This window comes from Pogona vitticeps, chromosome 3 (assembly GCF_051106095.1).
Source record: "Pogona vitticeps strain Pit_001003342236 chromosome 3, PviZW2.1, whole genome shotgun sequence".
Taxonomy (NCBI): domain Eukaryota; kingdom Metazoa; phylum Chordata; class Lepidosauria; order Squamata; family Agamidae; genus Pogona; species Pogona vitticeps.
The window spans coordinates 100914317-100932740 of NC_135785.1; the positions used below are offsets into that span (position 1 = coordinate 100914317).

At 40.8% G+C, this 18424-nt stretch overlaps 3 long non-coding RNA genes across 3 annotated transcripts; 2 read left to right on the forward strand and 1 right to left on the reverse strand.

Annotated features, from left to right (window-relative positions):
* Window positions 1–554: 554 nt before the first annotated feature.
* LOC140705882 (uncharacterized) lies at window positions 555–18196 on the reverse strand. Its single transcript, XR_013543839.1, has 3 exons — window positions 17743–18196; window positions 12347–13476; window positions 555–3053 (listed from the first exon to the last, which is right to left on the reverse strand). It is a non-coding gene; the product is annotated as an uncharacterized LOC140705882 (long non-coding RNA).
* Window positions 3841–12492, forward strand: LOC144588328 (uncharacterized). Its single transcript, XR_013543840.1, has 2 exons — window positions 3841–5963; window positions 11319–12492. It is a non-coding gene; the product is annotated as an uncharacterized LOC144588328 (long non-coding RNA).
* On the forward strand, window positions 5972–8582 carry LOC144588330 (uncharacterized). Its single transcript, XR_013543841.1, has 2 exons — window positions 5972–6967; window positions 7130–8582. It is a non-coding gene; the product is annotated as an uncharacterized LOC144588330 (long non-coding RNA).
* Window positions 18197–18424: the final 228 nt, after the last annotated feature.

Genomic DNA, 18424 nt, shown 5'->3' on the forward strand with positions numbered 1-18424 from the left:
TTTGCCTGCTGTCCACCACACAATCAACCACACACACAATCAAGAGCACAAGATGACAACTGAGGGTGAATCAGAAAGTCTACAAAGTGATTCCTACTGCTTTTGTGGTTGCCCATACACAATCATGGCAACCGAACAAGATCGTGCTCGATGCCTTACCATCTGGTATGAAAAAAGGATGGGAAGAAAATACAGTGAATTTTGCAGAAATGCGGCAAAAATGAGGCTGAGAGATTTTCACATCCCTAGAGAAGATACATTAAAATGGTAGCTGAAGAACAGAGTCCTCTTTTGCTTCAAAGAGGGTGACTATAGAGAGTGATGATTAAAAACTATTAAAAAGTATGTGTGTTCTGTGCTATCAAGTCTGAACTGGCTTATAGTGGGCTCAATAGGACTTTCGAGATGTGAGATATTCAAGGAGTAATTTTACCACTACCAATCCCCCAGTGAGTTCCCATGACCAATTGGGGATTTGAACTCTGTCCCCCAAAATCCTAGTGCCTCAGTCTGTCCACCACACCATGCTGGAAATCATTAAACAAGTACCACGGTGAAAATTAAATAAATACAAAATTTATTGAAATTATAGCCAAGTGGTAAAAACTTTTAGATTTTAATACAAAAATAAAAGCAAAGAAGAGATTGTGGTAAATAGAGGAATAACATTAATGTTTAAATCATAGCAAATGAAGCAGTTATAATGTGATCATTAAAGTCAATATAAAAGTAATATATGAAATAGTACAAAACTATTTAAGCCTTATAACAATATATTAAGCAATGTGAAAGATACGTTAGTACCACTAATGATAGCAAAGTAACAATTAAGTCTCCTAACACCCTCCAGTCCAAATTTTTTAAAGAATGCAAGAAAACATACATTAAACATTAAAGGCCGTTGTGTCCTCTCCACTCCAGCTAACATAAACATTGTAAATTCCCAGAAATAAAGGGAAAGTGTATCTACCGAAGGAGAGTTCAGGATTCTTAGGTGCAGAAAAAAGCTCCCATTTTTTTTTACAAAAAAGTTTGAAAAGTATTATCCAGCATTAAAAATAATTCACAGAAGTTAAAAAAACACAAGAAAATAAAATAAGAAAGGTCCATCATAAAAAAGTCAACACTCAGCCAACCCAGTAATCCAAGTAAACATCCAATGACAAAATCCAGTAGTGTTACAACTGGAGTAGGCCCATAGAATCAGTAAGGTTTTGGTGAGTCAACACCAATGTAAGTTCCATAGACCCAATGGGCCTACTCTGGTAGTGATTTGCTAATGGATTTCAGCCTTTGGGTCAAACAAAGTCATAAACAATACATTATCTGAATGAATGCCCCAAAACCTCTGTTTATGATGGTTAGATATTGTGTTACTCCAGTTGGAACTGACTGTACAGCCAGTATCCTGTTGAGTATTTGTGTGTGCAGAGTTCCAGTTGTGGAAGCTACCTTGGTGATCTATAAGGTAGCAGTCATGTGCCTGATTGTGCAGGACTAATAATTTAATGGGTCACTGTGGCAACTTTCACCATTTGGGCAGACCATCTGGATGCACATCAGTACTGAATAGGATACTGGCCTATACTGTTTAATGACTGGATCAACGTTTTATTTGCTTCTATTATCTCTCCCTTTTAATTGGGACCTATCTTTTAATTATCCCAAAGTGCTTCCCTAGTGTCAGGTGAAGTCAGTTATTAGAAATCTGTCATCTCAGCTTTAATTGGTACACTGATAACAAAAAGCTATTCAGTTGTGGAAGCTAAGTATAACAGCTTAGTAGACGTATGAATGGTAAAACCCATCTTATTTAATATGGACTAAAACATAAAACAAACTGAAACATATTAGAAGAGAAACCTTTGGCTTGTCAAGAATGTCCAAGTAGATACTAGTTGGTATAGAACCCTGACTATGTGAAGAGAGGGAAAATATTAAATGTCAAGTTATACATATATACAACCTGTTAAAATTATAAGTTATTATACTCTGCATCATTTCAGAGTCCGGTAATTTAAAAATAAGCTTTTGTTCTAATATTTTTAATTGGAGCTTCCAAATGTCAGGTAATGCAAAGGGACTCAAGCTTTATACAGTTAACATTAACTCCAAGGAAGTAGAGTACAGTATCATGTATTCCATGATAGTGGAGGACATGGATAGTTTTTAATTTGAGCCATACCACTGTGGGAGAAAAGGCCCAGACAAATCCATCACAGTGTTTGTGAATGAAAGGTGCACAGTACAATGAATGAATCTAGGCCTTTACCAGCTCTTCCATGCTCAGAGCATCCGGGAGCAGACAGAAGAAATAATTATTCCCTTGTCATTCTTAGAGATATTTCACAGGCAGACTGTAGATCACCATATGAAGAGACCACTAGACAACCTAGGCCTTTGTTTTGTGTTTGTTTGTTTGTTTGTTTGTTTATTTATTTATTTATATTAAAGCTGGGGATAAGGTATGGAATACAGAAGGTAAACGGGGATGTGGGGGGAAAATAAGGGGGGAGGAGAACACAAAATGTACTGTCATCAAATCCTGTTTGTGTTGCAATATCAAGTCCAATATTTTTGCCTTTCTACATTTGATTGCCCTTTCAGATTCCTACTTTCAGTTACATCTTAGTTTAATTCTATGTTACTGAAGCTCTACCTACTCACGCAAGTCATTTATATAATAGTGGCCGGCATCTTCAGAAGACTGGAGTAGGACCTCTGTCCATGCTCTGTTCCTACTCCAGTCCATTTCCTACTCCAGTCCTCTGAAGATGCCGGCCACAGAGAATGGCGAAATGTCAGGAAGAACAACCTTCAGAACACAGCCAAACAGCCCGAAAAACCCACAACAACCATTAGGTCCCTGACGTGAAAGCCTTCGCGAATACATTTATATAATAAATCTCACCGTTCAGTTGCCTTTTGAATTGGACAGTCTTTCAATACTTCCAATAGTATATCCATTTCTGCCGCTTCCCATATCTTCTCGAGAAGCTCCTCTTGTTTCAGTATCTCCGATTTCTTCCAATTCTTAGCATAAAGAATTCTGGCTGCAGTGATTATATATACAGTATGACTAGATAATTCATTGTCTTATCTATATTATCTGGTATAATGTTCAGTAAAAACAATTCTGGTGTTAGTGGAACATTACAAAGCAATATTTTTTGTAACAAAGTACGTACTGCTATCTACTACTGCTTCAGTTCTCTACAAGTCCACCACATATGATAAAAGCTTCCCTCTTGTGTTTCGCACTTTCAATACATATGACACCTCTGTATAAATCTGACTTTTTTTGGAGTCATATACCACCTATAAAACATCTTTTATGAGTTCTCCTCAAAATTTACTGATTTTGTGAGCTTTATATTATTTTTCCCATATATGCAACCATTGATCAATATCAACATTATGTCCTATATTTTATGCCCACCTAATCATACATTCTTTTACAAACTCATCTTGCATTTTGGTTTTGAGCAGAAAGTCGTACATTTTCTTAAGTGCTTTCTCATTTGAACCCAACAAAAATTTATCAAATACTGTTTGTTCCATGTAAAAGCTCTATATTTTATCTTTTGTGTACCTAAATTCCATTTGTGCTCTAGACCAGTGGTTCTTAACCTTTGTTACTCAGATGCTTTTGAACTGCAACTCCCAGAAACCCCAGTCAGGACAGCTGGTGGTGAAGGCTTCTGGGAGTTGCAGTCCAAAACTTCTGAGTAACCCAAGGTTAAGAACCAGTGCTCTAGACCACCAGTCTAGATATATGTTTTGTGTTTCTAACTCTTCTTTTAATAAATCTTGGTATCTTAAAGGTTTCGCCTCTGTCATGAGGTTAGGTTGTGTAAAAGCCCTCTATACATGATACCCAGACTGGTGTTTGTTTGTTTTTTGGTAGATCTGCTAAATCCAAGTCCCTAATAAGGCTCTTCTTATCATGTGTGAGTTGAAACTTTTCTACTCTTTATCTTTTTTGTACTATAGAAAAACATGTCAACCTAACTGTAGATCATGTCCTTCCAACTTGAGTGGTCTATCATTACTTAAGTTATCCATTCCTTTATCTAGACTAATACACAGGCTCTATAATGCCCAATTTGGGAGACCAAAACATACTCTTTGTTTGGCATTTGGATTGCTTTGATTTTAATTCCAGTTTTTTTAAAAAAACTTATTAAACAAATCTCATGACTACCTTATTAAATTCTTGGGGAAATGACTGTTTTAATATTATGGGAATTGTCTGAAATAAAGATAAAATTTTAGGTAGAACATTCATTTCGATGGTTGTTATTCTTTCCATCAATGCTAGCTGTAATTTATCCCATCTCTCCAAGCTATTCTGTATCTCTTTAATTAACTTCATATAATTGTCTTTGAATAATGTCCTTGTCTTCTTTGTGGTTTGAATCCCTAAGTATCTGACTCTCTTCTGTTCTTGAAAGTCAGTCCTTTCTATTAATTTCTGTTGTTCTTGATCTCTCATGTTTTTAACAAGTATTTTTGTTTTCTTTTGTTTTATTTTCATTCCCAACATATCACCAAAATTTGTCAGCATCTCCATCAGGTCTTCAATTGAGTCCACTAGATCCTCCAATATAATGATTAGGTCATCTGCAAAAGCTTGGAGCTTAAAAGTATGTCCTCTTACTTTGGTCCTTTTATTTCCTTTTTATCTCTAATTTGCTCGGTTAATATTTCTAGAGTAAGAATGAATAGTAGTGGAGAGAGTGGGCATCCCTGTCTCGTACCTTTCTGTATTTGTATTTCTTTCATCAGCTCTCCATTGATTCTAACTTTTGCCTTTTGCTGGGTATAGATTGCTTTGATTAATTTCAAAAATCTTTCTCCCACTTGTAGTACCTTTAATTGCTATAGCATAAAATTCCAATTCAGATTATCAAAAGCTTTCATGTTTTAAGACATTAATTTTTCTGCCTTCTATTATCAATTGTTTATCTTGGATGGCTCTTAAAACCCTGTTTTTAATTGATTTCTTTATAAATCTCATGTAGATCTCTTTGGGGAGATTATTTCTTCGTGCATATGCTGAGCTCACCCTATATGTTGCCTCTATAAATTGTTGCTGTTTGGCTGCTTCCATCCCTATTTCTGCAGCCAGAGCCTTACTCATTAATATCTCTAGATCTTCTCCTTCATTTTCTGCCACATTTTGAAATCTAAGCATCTTCAATGCTCTCTCCATCTCTAGCATAATTAATGTCATCACCTTGTTTTTGATCCTTCTGCACTGCCTTTAATGTTTCTTCAGTTTTATTCACTTTAGCATCTGTTCCTTTCACCTTTTCCTCAAGTTCTTGTGTCTTTGTTTTATTCTCAGCTATCTGTTGTTTGGCATCTGAGATCTGCTATTTGGTTGAGACATTCATTTACTTGTTGAAATCCTCCTGTTAATAAGTTTTGCATGGTAGTCTGCTATTCTTTGTCTGGTTCTTGTGCCACTAGTTTCCCATATTTTGAGACTGGGCTGGAGAAGTTCCTGGCATATGGAACTTTGGTTTTTTGGAGGCCATTTCAAGTTTTTTTCAATCTCAATATCTCAATTTTTCTCCTGCTATCTCTGAATGAACTTTGTGTAAGTTATTATGTATCCTTCACCAAACTGACCAACCCTCAAATCTACCACATGCTCTTTCAGACGTTTCCATTATTTTAATCAACAACCAAAACCCTCCCCCAGATTCTTCCTCCAACCCTTACACAGGTTTTATAATGTACAAATCAGCTTTCAGCCCAGCAGTTTAAAATACAACTGTGGCAAAAATGTTCCTTCTTCTCAAGAAGCCTAACAGAGTCAATATGTCTCTCGACCTCTATTGCCAGAATCCCATGCAATCTAAAGAGAAGACCAAAGCTAAAAAAGATCTCCAACGTTTACATCTCAATATTTGTATAGTTCCAACCTCAGTACAATGTTCCAGAATCCCAAAAAGGTTTCTGTGGGGAAAATCCCCAGGGAACCCTGCTTGGAAGCCAGCCAAGCAGCAGTTGCATGAAAACCAGGGAGAGATCTCTGATAAATGAAGACACTGCAGACTTTATCTTGTTAGTATTCAGGTACCGGTAGAGAAGAAGAAGAATATGAAGAATATGGCTCCCTTCTTCACCCCAGACGTTTTTATTAAGCACGCAAAACAAGCAAAATTAGCATAAGATAAGAATTTGGCCATAGAGGCGTCGTGTGGTTATCAGTCTTAAGGCATTCCACGCCTGCGCACAACGAGAATCACATAACAATGGGATGATTATAAGGAGAATCACAGGAGAATGCATGATTGTACTAAAATAATGATTATGTTAAACATCACTGATGTATCCCTTAATAGCCACAAGATGGAACTTTAGACTACAAAATCCCCACATTCCCTCCGTTTGTATTTCATTTTGGATGAGCAAGTTACTGCCAGTAAGACTCCTGATGGTTCCTGAGTCCATGGAAGCTCTTCATTGATGGAGGGCAACAGCCATGTCATCTCAACCTGTATATCGTGCATCAGCCTCACCATAAAAATCACCTACTCTAGAAAGGAACACATGATATTAGAATTGATACAATTGCGTAGCAGATAAAGACATTGATTGTACAGATGTTTGATATCACTTAGAGAAAACATTAATTAATGAAGGAATACATTGTTTAAAACAAGCATAAGGCAAATACAAATTTTCAGTAAAATAATACCATGCATTAGTAGTATGCAAAGCCATCCCATAGGGAAGTTTTAATATTATTGGTAATAATGGTATCACTCAAATCAACTAATATATGCTCAATTGAAAGCTGCAAGTTATGGAAGCAAATAATACTTTGAGTATCTATTACAATAAAACATAGTATAAGTATGTGCAAGCAATTAGCGATGCTTTAACTGAAAGCTGCTTTAACTAGTCTATTTCACTCTGCAGAGCTACCATGATTCATGTAGTAGCATTAACTGTTTTTCTTCCAGGCGACAAGTCAGACCCAAAATGTTATGCCTGTTCTTGTGCAATAATGCCTCGATGTGACCTCAATGTGAGTGCACCTGTAAAAAGATTTGGGTGCCCACTATATTTCCATCCCAATGTGGAATGTTCTAGGCCATTGGGATTAAGGGAGGCATTCTTTTAAAACATTGTCCAGATCAAGTGAAACCTGGAACCTTGGCATTCCAGTTCCCTGCATGAATACAACAGAAACAGAAAGCTCAGATGTGGTGCGTAAACTGAACCTTTGAAATATTAGAAGTAGGAGGAACAGCATGGAAAAGAAGTTCAGATTGACCATGTTCTGAAATACTTTGCAAAGAGGCAAGAATTAAGGTTGGATCATCAATAAGACCAGGCAGTGAGCTCATGATTCATATAAAAGAGAAACATTCTGTCCATGAACATCAAATATATACTGAGCATGTTGCACCCAAGAATTGCCTTGATTGTCCGGAGCAGAAATACGTGGAACCAAGAACAGTTCAAGCAGTCCTAGGAGTCGGATGGCAGAGATCCACACCATCTTGCCAGGATCCAAACAGCGCCTTTGTCCAGTGCGACTGCAGCATCCTTATCCCCAGGTGACCAAGAGAATTGATCCCTTACCACTCAGGTGGTAAACATTCTGTCCTGAAATGAACTTTAACTTGGGTTGTGAACCCTGTTAATGAGGAAAAAGCAGAAAATTTAAAGTATACAGAACTTTTGCAACAACCATAGGAACAATCTGACCCAGAAACCCCTCTGCCTGAGGTTTGCTTCGCAAAAGAAATTTAAGGATTAAGTGTGCGCTTTCCACAATTGCTTGCCCTGTGGAATTAAAAGGAATCTCATGCTTCAGTGATAGTCCCCATTGAACATAAGATTCTTGAAAGGCAGATGATATATAGACAGGTCCATTGTCCAGTCTGCAGGCCTAGGATGGCCCATTACAGCAATTGTTCCAAATGTAATGTTGAATAACTTGTCTTGCAGTCTCTCCATGAAGAGGAGATGCCAAATAAACCCAGAAAATGTATCCACAGTCAAATGTAATTTAGGCAAAAACCTGCACTTGTGTGACATCCACGTGCCAACTACAATGTCTCTTGCCTGAGTCATTGGGATAGAAAACATTCTGTGAAACATATTTACAGAGTAATGAAACATGTCATGAGAAGCAAATAGGATCAGAAAAAAGACTAAAGCACATGAATTCTGCTTGAAAGCTGAATCAGCAACAGCATTCCCTTCAGTAATAAATCCCGGAAGTTGAGGGTGGGAACATATATGGGCAATGGAACAGAATGCTGTTCTGCTTTAAAGTAACAAAGTCAGGAAAACAGTGAAAACAAATCCTTATCTATGGAAGGAGACAGATATTAAAAAAGCAAATGCCTAAAAAGCTTATAAACGTGTGTCTACAACAAACTTAAACTCATCATTAGAAAAAAGTTCAAATGCTGCCACGTGACAACACCTTGGAAAGGCAAACCATCTGAAAAAAGCGTCTGTGGAAAAACAAGTGGTTAATTGATAAAAAACACAGGAAAGCAGGCGCTTGTCTTTTGGAGAGTTCAGCATCACCCTGCAGAAAAGAAAAATAGAGTTACTACATCCCTGACAATTGTGATAACATCTGGAACGATGCCTTGGCAGAACAAATCTGCAACTGCTTTAACACAGGAGTCTTGTCAGTAGAGAATTGCAGTTGATAGCCATGGCGTAGCTAAGATAGCACATGAAAGAGGAATGCTCTCAGTAGGCAGGCGAGCCACAGCTTGCAGATGAAGTTGTTGAGAGATCAGCTGTAAGAAGCCTTCATTGATGCAGTGATAAGGATGATGTCAGCTGGAGTTACCACAATAACAATAACAGGTGAAGAACGACCAGGGAGTGCAGAGAACAACCGTGAGAGATCATTTGTAGACAATACCAAAACTGATGCGCCCAATTGATATCTCAATGGTATAGATGCAAAAGTTTATGTCCAGTCTGTTGTTTTTTCTGTGGGCTGCACAAAAACCCTTCTGCAAGAAGACTGTAGGTTGCCAAATGATTCTCCATTTAGACTGTCCGAACACAATGGCATTCTCTTGGCAGAACGCCCAGAATCGCTGATAAGAAGTCTGGGCATTGCGCCAGGTGTGGACCTTGAATTTGCTACTTCACAGAGGAAGAGAGAACAATACAGACTTTATGTCCTAGCAGGCTGCACTGAATCCGTGGATGAGATTATAGGTCCCATCACGCTGAGATATTCAGGAAACTGCTAAGCAATGCAAGGTGTGATAGAATTTGTAGTTCTAGGAAGAACATGGAACATAGTGTCCAGGATGTTGCAAGTGGCTTGAGAGTAACAATGCTTTCTCCAGATTGGAAGGTGATGGGGGAAGCGCTTTAAGGAGTTGGCTCACCTCCTCCCACCCCATATGCATTTTTCTCTCTTACTGGCCAGGTGGGGGGGCAATCTTTCTCAGCTCTGACTGTCCAGCTGAGTAGGATTTTTCCCCAAACCTGAATGTTTGCCATGCGAGTTATCAATCCTGGCACAACATTCAAGCTGAAACAAACAAAATCAGCGCATGTAAAAACCAGAACAGTGTAGCCTTGAGGAATAGCGGCACATTTAGCTTTAGAAACATAGACCCATTGTGGCAGTTCAAAACAGGCCTCCTGTTGGGCTGCCCCCCTTACATTTTCTTCCTCCTCCCCTTCTGATTTCTCACAAGACACATGGCATGCTTGTAAAGCTTCTTTTGTATACCAGCCCGTGACATCACATGAATCCTGCAGATCCCCTATTATTCTCTCTTGGCCTGGGGGCGGCCCTGGGTCCCATTTCCCTGGGTCCCATTTCCCATGTGACCTTGGCTGACTGAGAACTGCGTCCATGAGACGGACTTGAACAGCAGAAGCGAATATACCTTCTCCAATAATAATTGGCTGACGTACAGAAACAACAGCATTAATTTCTGCTTGCTTAGTTGCTAAATCTTGCCATCCTTGAAGGCAAATAAGTCCTTCTGCTGGTGGAAGGAGACCCCTACTCCAGTCACTAGGGGCTGGCTGTTGGGCGGATGAGGATTCCGGGAGAGTCTGTGTCTGTTTGTCCTTGAGACTGAGTTGCAGTTCGCGGACGCCTTGATATGGGAGCAGTTCAGAACTATGAGAAACTGCCGCGGCATCTCCCTGTGCCTGTGCTTGTGTTCCCTGAACGCCAGGATAAGCAGTTTCTAAAGCAGCACCCACTGTATCCATTAAAGGACAGTTAGAAATTTTGTTCTCAGTTGCCTGATGAACGGCAGGACTGGGAGACAATGCTGAGGTGTTCCCAGGCTGAGGCTCGGTTGGCTGGGCAGAATGAGACAGAGAGTCCAGCAGTGGAACCGAGGGGGCTGGTGTGAGAGGAAGGGGAGGCAAAATTTGAGGGAGTTGTTTGAACAAATTATTTTCGAATTCTTCATCGAAAAGAATGTTCCGTGGTGGTGCCAAGCCTTGAAGGCAAGTACGCACTTTGCAGCATGTAGAAAGCACTTTTGCTGTAACTCTTGGATGTCCCTGTAAACAGCTGCCTATTTTAGACCATTCCTTGAGGTCCAGTGTCCCTTCTTCGGGGATCCAGGGGCATACATCCCGAATAGTATGAACTAAATCTTCCACTTCTGTGCGTGTGGTCGTGTGACCATTCCTTTTTAATAAGAAGTGGAGGTCCTGTACTTCCTGAAGATTAGATACAAAGCTCCCCATGTTGCCAGGAGGCTAGGTGTCTAACTTGACAAATTCAACACTCACCCGGGATCCTTGCGGATGTGTGACGTCTGGAACCCTTGCCGGGCGAGGGCAGTGTGAATAGTCGCGCTGTTGCGTTGCTCAGCTTGTCCCGTGCTTCTTGCCTCACACGGGGCACCAAAATGTGGGGAAAATCCCCAGGGAACCCTGCTTGGAAGCCAGCCAAGCAGCAGTTGCATGAAAACCAGGGAGAGATCTCTGATAAATGAAGACACTGCAGACTTTATCTTGTTAGTATTCAGGTACCGGTAGAGAAGAAGAAGAATATGAAGAATATGGCTCCCTTCTTCACCCCAGACGTTTTTATTAAGCACGCAAAACAAGCAAAATTAGCATAAGATAAGAATTTGGCCATAGAGGCGTCGTGTGGTTATCAGTCTTAAGGCATTCCACGCCTGCGCACAACGAGAATCACATAACAATGGGATGATTATAAGGAGAATCACAGGAGAATGCATGATTGTACTAAAATAATGATTATGTTAAACATCACTGATGTATCCCTTAATAGCCACAAGATGGAACTTTAGACTACAAAATCCCCACAGGTTTCCACATATCAAGTCAGATGTATTTGTAATCCAACCTGCCCCTTAGTCAAATATAAGAGATGTGTCAAGGTTGTCGTTCAGCTTTTCCTCCAGTAGGTGTCCTTATAATCCACTGTATGTTCCTTCCACTAATCCATAAGTCCAGTCAACCTCCAGTCCTGCTTTTTCCTGTTCCACAGTCCACCCTTGATAACAATGTCTCTCTCTCCTTGAAATGAGTTAACTTCTCCCAGTGTGTAATACAGTCTTTAGCCTCTGAGGGGGATTTCCCAAAGCTTCCCCCCCCCCGGGATATTGTACCATTCCAAAGTTTAGATGGAGCTCTGTCTATAGTGTTGAGAAATTTGGCAGCGTGATGTTATATTTTCCTTCAATCTGTTTTTCTTACTGATAACAGCTTAAAGTCCAGTCTGTGATTATATTATATCACCCTGGTAATATTTCCAAGATCAGTTTTTTTCTCTCTCAGGTCAGTCAGATGTTCAGCCTTGACTAGGGTTGCCAGATACATGGATACCAAAAGGAGGACATAGAAAGACAAAAAAGAGGACAGAGGAGGATGTATTGAAAGTTTCATTTGAATCATTCTGGATTAAACCCACAATCAATACAATTTTATTACAATAGCTGCCAATAAATGTCTCTTAGTGAACCGACCAAGAAACAGTCATGTTAAAAAATTAAAATAAATATTATATCACCAACAAAGTTAAAATAGATCGACTGGTATTATTGGGCTGCCAGCTTGCATAATAATATATTCCTTTAAAAATACAATCTCCCTGCTTAGACACTCCAGAAGATGCTCTACAGTCCCCCATTAGCAGATTTTGGAAAAAACTTTATTTATTTACTGTAATGTTGGCATAGAGGGTGTTGGATTTCAACACCACCTGGAAGGCCACTGGTTCCCAAGCTCTGAAAGATGCCCTTCTCTTCAGAAACACTCCTTTGGTTCACGACGGCTGCTGATGAAGGAGGAAGCCGAGCTCTAAAGGGTGCTGCTGCTTCTCCCTGTTTCTTACCTGACTAGAGCAACTGGCATCAGCCTCCTTCCTAGCAACCGGCGAGACAACGAATGAAACAGGTGCCCTATGATCACAGGATTTCCGCCTGCAAAAAGTAGAATACAGCATGATTTCATGATGGGTTCACTTCCACCCTTACAAAATAATTCCTTGTTACCATGTCCCCTTAGTTCCAAACCATCTGTTTTTCCTTGGGTAAGACGAAGACAAGGAGGAGGAGGAGGAAGGCCACATAGACAAAAGCCAGACATTTTAAAGGTTTTTAGCTTTGCCTGCCGGATGTTGGACATTAGGCTAAAAAGGAGGACATGTCCTCCTTTTGCTGGACATCTGGCAATCCCAGCCTTGACCAGCCTGCAACCCAGAAGTTAGTTTAGCCTTCTGAGGCAGCAGGACTGGTAAGCAAACTAGCCACCTCTTCCCTTCTTTCGGCCAAATATTCTGCACAATAGTTTCTCTTTCCACTTTATGGAGCTGTTCATAAATCAAAGACTTCAACTTACTTTATTGTTGCAGTATCTGTTTGTTCTGCTCTCCTCCATGGGGGGTGGGTTACTCACAGCTTTACTGCCAAGATGGCTCCCGCATCTGATCTGTGCTCGAGGTGATTTCTTCAGAGGAAAGAAATACTAAGTTGCTGCCTGGCTTCCTCATCCTCTGTTGCTCGGCAACTGCTTCAGGGAGACTTCTCCTAGTTTCTCCTTAGGTCCTTCATTTTCTGAGGGGCCCCCAGATCAGGTGGTTCCAGCTTTCCCCAGAAGTTTCTCTGGAAACTGCTAACAGCAGCACGACAAGTCCCACCTCTCAACTTAGGCCTTTGTTTTGATTCAACACAGTGCTTTATAATTCAAGATAAAATCAACCTCTTCCGAGTTTGATAGCATCATTATTTTGTATAGTTTCTTAAACCCACTCCCACTCCTATATTCCTTAAAAAATAGTCCAAAAATAGCACTTCAGCAGCAACAACTTTGAAGAAATAAAAAAGCAGAAATCTCTATTTGATTTTTTTAATGTACCTAAGTTCATCAAAATTAGGGAGGAAGCTCTTCTGAGTAGGCTAGATGTGTTCACAAACTCCTCCACCTTGCTTATATTCAGTAGTATTTTATACTTTTTAACCATGGCTGCAAAAACAAAGAGGCCGTTACCCAAGTAAACAACAAGCAGTCAGAGCAGGGGAGAGGAGAGGTTTACACTGATGGGTTACCATAACCAAGCCACTTTACTGGATTGATATAAAGGAATGTTGACAAAGGTCTATAGAAATTTTGTAAACAAACCTTGGGACAATTTCCACATTTACTGCCAGGTTTTCCCTAATGGATGTTATTTTTTACTTTGAAGCCTGGGAGGAGAGTGTTGGTCCTCCAGAAATTTTTATATTGCAACTTCCATCTCTTCTCCCTATGGGCAATGCTGGTTGGGCCTTCTGGGAGGTGAAATCCAATGCTTCTGAAGGGCTAAATATTTTCCCATCTTGATTTAAAGTATCATACTCAAGGGAAAGGCTGGTACAAATGTTGAGGGATAATGAAAGAATCTCCAGACGTTGCCCAAAATTATGTTCAAGGTGAAGTTGGAGCTTCTGAAAAGGCAAAACATCTGTAGCATTTTCAAGAGAAGCTGGTAGTTTGACAAGACTGGCAAAACATTTCTCAGGGAAGCTTCTCACAGCCTTAGCTTTCTTTCTTTTTTATTTCTTTCTGCTACCTAGTGGGTGAGATTTTCCTTTGGGATGCTTACTTATATTTAGTTTCCAGTTCTCCTCCTGGTACTTTATTATAAAACCCTGAAGCAGAAAGAACTGGAGGATTTTCAATTGAGCTTTTGAGAAATCCTCTCTAATTGGTACCCTAGCCAGGAGTCCCAGCAGAGCAATGAGAGATGAAGAGTTGCCTGCTGTGAATTGCCTTCATATTGCTTGAGTTGGCCTCAGTTGAAGGTCAAGGTTAAAATATATGGGCAGGGCAGGGCAGGGCACACACATTGTGAACTGATTCTGCTCCATTCCCACATATTCAGTATGCTCATGTGAGTCTTATCTAAGGGAACAGCACTCTTATTTTATTCAAGAACCAATTAAATGCCCAGCTGTAAAGAGGAAGATGATCAAGCAAGATTTTCTCGCATCACTTAAGACCACAGAGTTTCAATGATTTGCCAGCCCACCATATCTTTCTGATATTTTTTTCTAAAACCAAATACTGATTCTAAGTGGAAAATATAAAAAAAACCCAGAGAAAATAGTTTAACCAAATTGCCTTAATATTCTTGATAAAAGTCTCCAGTCTTTGTCTGGGTGTCCAATGCCACTCCTGCCAAGTCACAATGATGTGTCCCTTTCCTTCAAGCAGGCAGCATTGGCATGGCATCACAATGGCTAGTCTGTGGCTCTTCCTGAAGCAAGCAGTACCAGCATAAGTCACAATGGTCAGCCTCCCTCAGCAAGAGTCACAATGGCTCATCTCTTTCCTTCAAGCAGATAGGATCATCCTAAAGCCACAATGGCCAGTCTTTTTCTTACAACAAGGCAGCATCAACATGGGTCCTGATAGCCCACCTCTTTCCTCTCAACCACAAAATAACAATGTGGGGGGATAAATTCTCCAATGGGTTCCCAGAAAGGAGACTCCACTTTTCCACTGGTGGTAGCAGCACTTGTCTCTTTCTTTTCTACCCCCCCCCCCCCCCAGTATTTTATTTCTTTGTTGCTACGGCAATCGTTGGCAGCAGTAAGAGTTCTGTCAGATGAGCCGCCATTTTGCATTTTCCACAAAGGTTGCAATGTGGCTTCGTTATGGGGCTTTGGGCTGGGAAGAGTGATGGGGATGTTTTGGAGTCATGAAATGAGCAGGCTGATAGTCTATGTAGTCACAAGTAATAGCAAATAGAATTTAAAGAAGTCAGCCACTCACAGGGATGGATGTCTGCCAGCAGTGCTCCTGATGGGCGACTAGAAGGAGAGGACCTGATACAAGACAACTGCCTTTATTAACCTTACCAGCTCACAGACTGTTGACAGTATACAGATAGCTGACAGAGTTCAGATAGGACAATGGTTACACCATGCCATTATGATTGGCCTAAGGAAAAGCAATTAAGCAAGCTCTCTATCACCTATGAGAAAGAAGAAGAATGGGCAGTAGCTCCTCCCAGAAGCAGCTGTGACATCATCCAGGAGGGTTTGCCCTACTGTAGATTAAGTCAATAGTTTAGCAACTTTGGGGAGGGGCATTCCCCCACAGGGATGGAATCTGTAAAGTGCCCTATTTTAGAAATACAAGTCAGAAGGGGAGAATCAGAATTTTGCTTAAAAGTATTATTAGGACACTTTGGCTCTGTTGTGATTATGTATGTATGTATGTATGTATGTATGTACGTACGTACGTACGTACGTACGTACGTACGTGTGTGCGTGCGTGCGTGCGTGCGTGCGTGCATTTAATTGCTTATGATTTGGTTTGTCGTCCTCTCTCCTCCTTAACAAATATAAAAATATTTTAGCATATGGGAGCTACAAATACCAGTGACCTTGGTTTCTAAAACCACACAACTGATCTCATTCTTACACAGAAAGTTGCAGAAAGTCTGTGATTATTGTCACCAGATTCTCAGGAAAAAGACAAGACCCTTAATTGTGCACGACACTGATCAGCGAACTCAAATGGAGATGTGATGCACAACAGCAGCTCCAATCTGCATTAATTTTTCCTGCCAGTTATGCTCTGGATTAGGCAAGGGCATTGTAGAATTAGGGCAATTTACATGAGACCAGCAGGAATGATTCAGATCTTCCGTGCTGTCTGTGCTTTTGAATATGGAACATGAACTAGGTCTTGGGGGTAATAATATGCATGCAATATAGCCATTCAGATCTGCTGGAGGGAAATCAAGGTACTGCTTTTATGGTCATGTCAAAATGTGCAGAGATAAAAATATGCCCAGCCCAAGATGTTTTGCTGCCTGAGGAGGGAAACCCAGATACAGTACTCACCCAAATCAAGATATGTGGCACACAAGGTGAGGCTATTTTGGCACCTGAGGGAGAAAAGCCGATAACCACCTCTTACCTGACCTAGCAGAAAAAAATGCAATCAAAAGGACCAAATAGCTAATAATTTGTTGTCCTTTTGTGACCTCCCAAATCTTGCCCCACTCTGCCTAGGCCAACTTTTATATACTCTTGTCTCCTCTTTTTTTCACTGGGTCTTCTGCTAAAGGACTTTCCAGTGGAGTGCGCTTGTTTGCACCATCTGCCAACACAGAGCAAATGCTGTGGTGTCCATGACTTATTTACTAAGACATCAGAAAAGGTGAATTGAACTAGAGTATTGTGTTGACAAAAAGTGAGGAGGAATTAAAGAACCTCTTAATGAGGGTGAAAGAGGAGAGCGCCAAAAATGGTCTGAAGCTCAACATCAAAAGAACTAAGATCATGGCCACTGGTCTCATCACCTCCTGGCAAATAGAAGGGGAAAATATGGAGGTAGTGACAGAGTTTACCTTCCTGGGTTCCATGATCACTGCAGATGGTGACAGCAGCCACGAAATTAAAAGACGCCTGCTTCTTGGGAGGAAAGCAATGACAAACCTCGACAGCATCTTAAAAAGCAGAGACATCACCTTGCTGACAAAGGTCAACATACTCAAAGCTATGGTTTTTCCAGTAGTGATGTATGGAAGTGAGAGCTGGACCATAAAGAAGGCTGACCGCCGAATAATTGATGCTTTCAAATTGTGGTGTTGGAGGAGGCTCTTGAGAGTCCCCTGGACTACAAGGAGAACAAACCTATCCATTCTGAAGGAAGTCAAACCTGAGTGCTCACTGGAAGGACAGATCCTGAAGCTGAGGCTCCAATACTTTGGCCATCTGATGAGAAGACAAGACTCCCTGGAAAAGACCTTGATGTTGGGAAAGAGTGAAGGCAAGAGGAGAAGGGGACGACAGAGGACGAGATGGTTGGACAATGTCATTGAAGCTACTAACATGAATTTCGGGAGGCAGTAGAAGACATGAGAGTCTGGCATGCTCTGGTCCATGGGGCCATGAAGAGTCGGACACAACTGAACAACTAAACAACAACAACTGTGTTGGCACTTGGGCTATTTCACAGAACTGCTGGGCAGTTCTTCTGCCTCACATTTTCAGATCAACCATTTTCTCATTCTCTGAATAAAGCTTTTGTTCTCTACACATGTGATAGAAATGAGGTCGCAAAACAGACTGAACAGCTTCACAGGAGGTACACTATGGTGAGTGCAGACCTTGGAGAAGGAGCCATCTGCGTTTTCCGAGGCAGGGGGAAGAATTTTTTTTGTCACTTTTAAGATGGCTAGCGCTGGTTAGGGACAGGTCTTTTGGGTTAATTGGTATGTGGAAAAAAACTCACCAAAGAGGTTCCTGCTTTATTTTGTTTTGTTGTCTTTTGTGCCTTCCCATTTGAAAGCTTCTGAACTCCATTAGATTTGGGATTCTGAAAAAGAGGGTGCAAACATACAGATGAATATCATCTATTGGCTTACCTGGATTGGACCCATATATGTCAGCCTTTTCCTCTACTGTTATTGCTTTCTGACTACCACCATGTTCGTCCTCTTCTAGTCATTGCCCCAGTTCTCCCTCCACTCCCTTGCCATTTCCTCCCCCCTGAAAACCCCATTCTTCCTCCTTCCTGTAATTGTCTTGCTAGCCCAAGCCCCATTCTTCCCCCTACTCTCCTGTCAATTCCTCCCTGCTGCCACTGTTCCCTAAGCCCTGCTCTCCTCCCTGCTTTCCTGTCATTGCTTCCCTTTTGCACCCTTTCTCCCAGCCCTTGTCTTCTATTCCCTCCCCTAGCGTTAACTGGATTTAAGAAATAAGAAACCCAAAACAAATTAAGCCAATAGAGCTGGTCCCGGTTGGGTTTCCCAAAAGTGTCAGAACCTGTGGGAACCAGAACCAAACAAAGAACCCCTTTAAAGAACTCAAAACAAATGCATTTGAAAAGATTTTCCCACTACAATCCCTAATTGTAGTCACGCCAGCAGTCACACCAAATTCCGTGGACTTTAGTGGACTTCATTTTTGTTAAG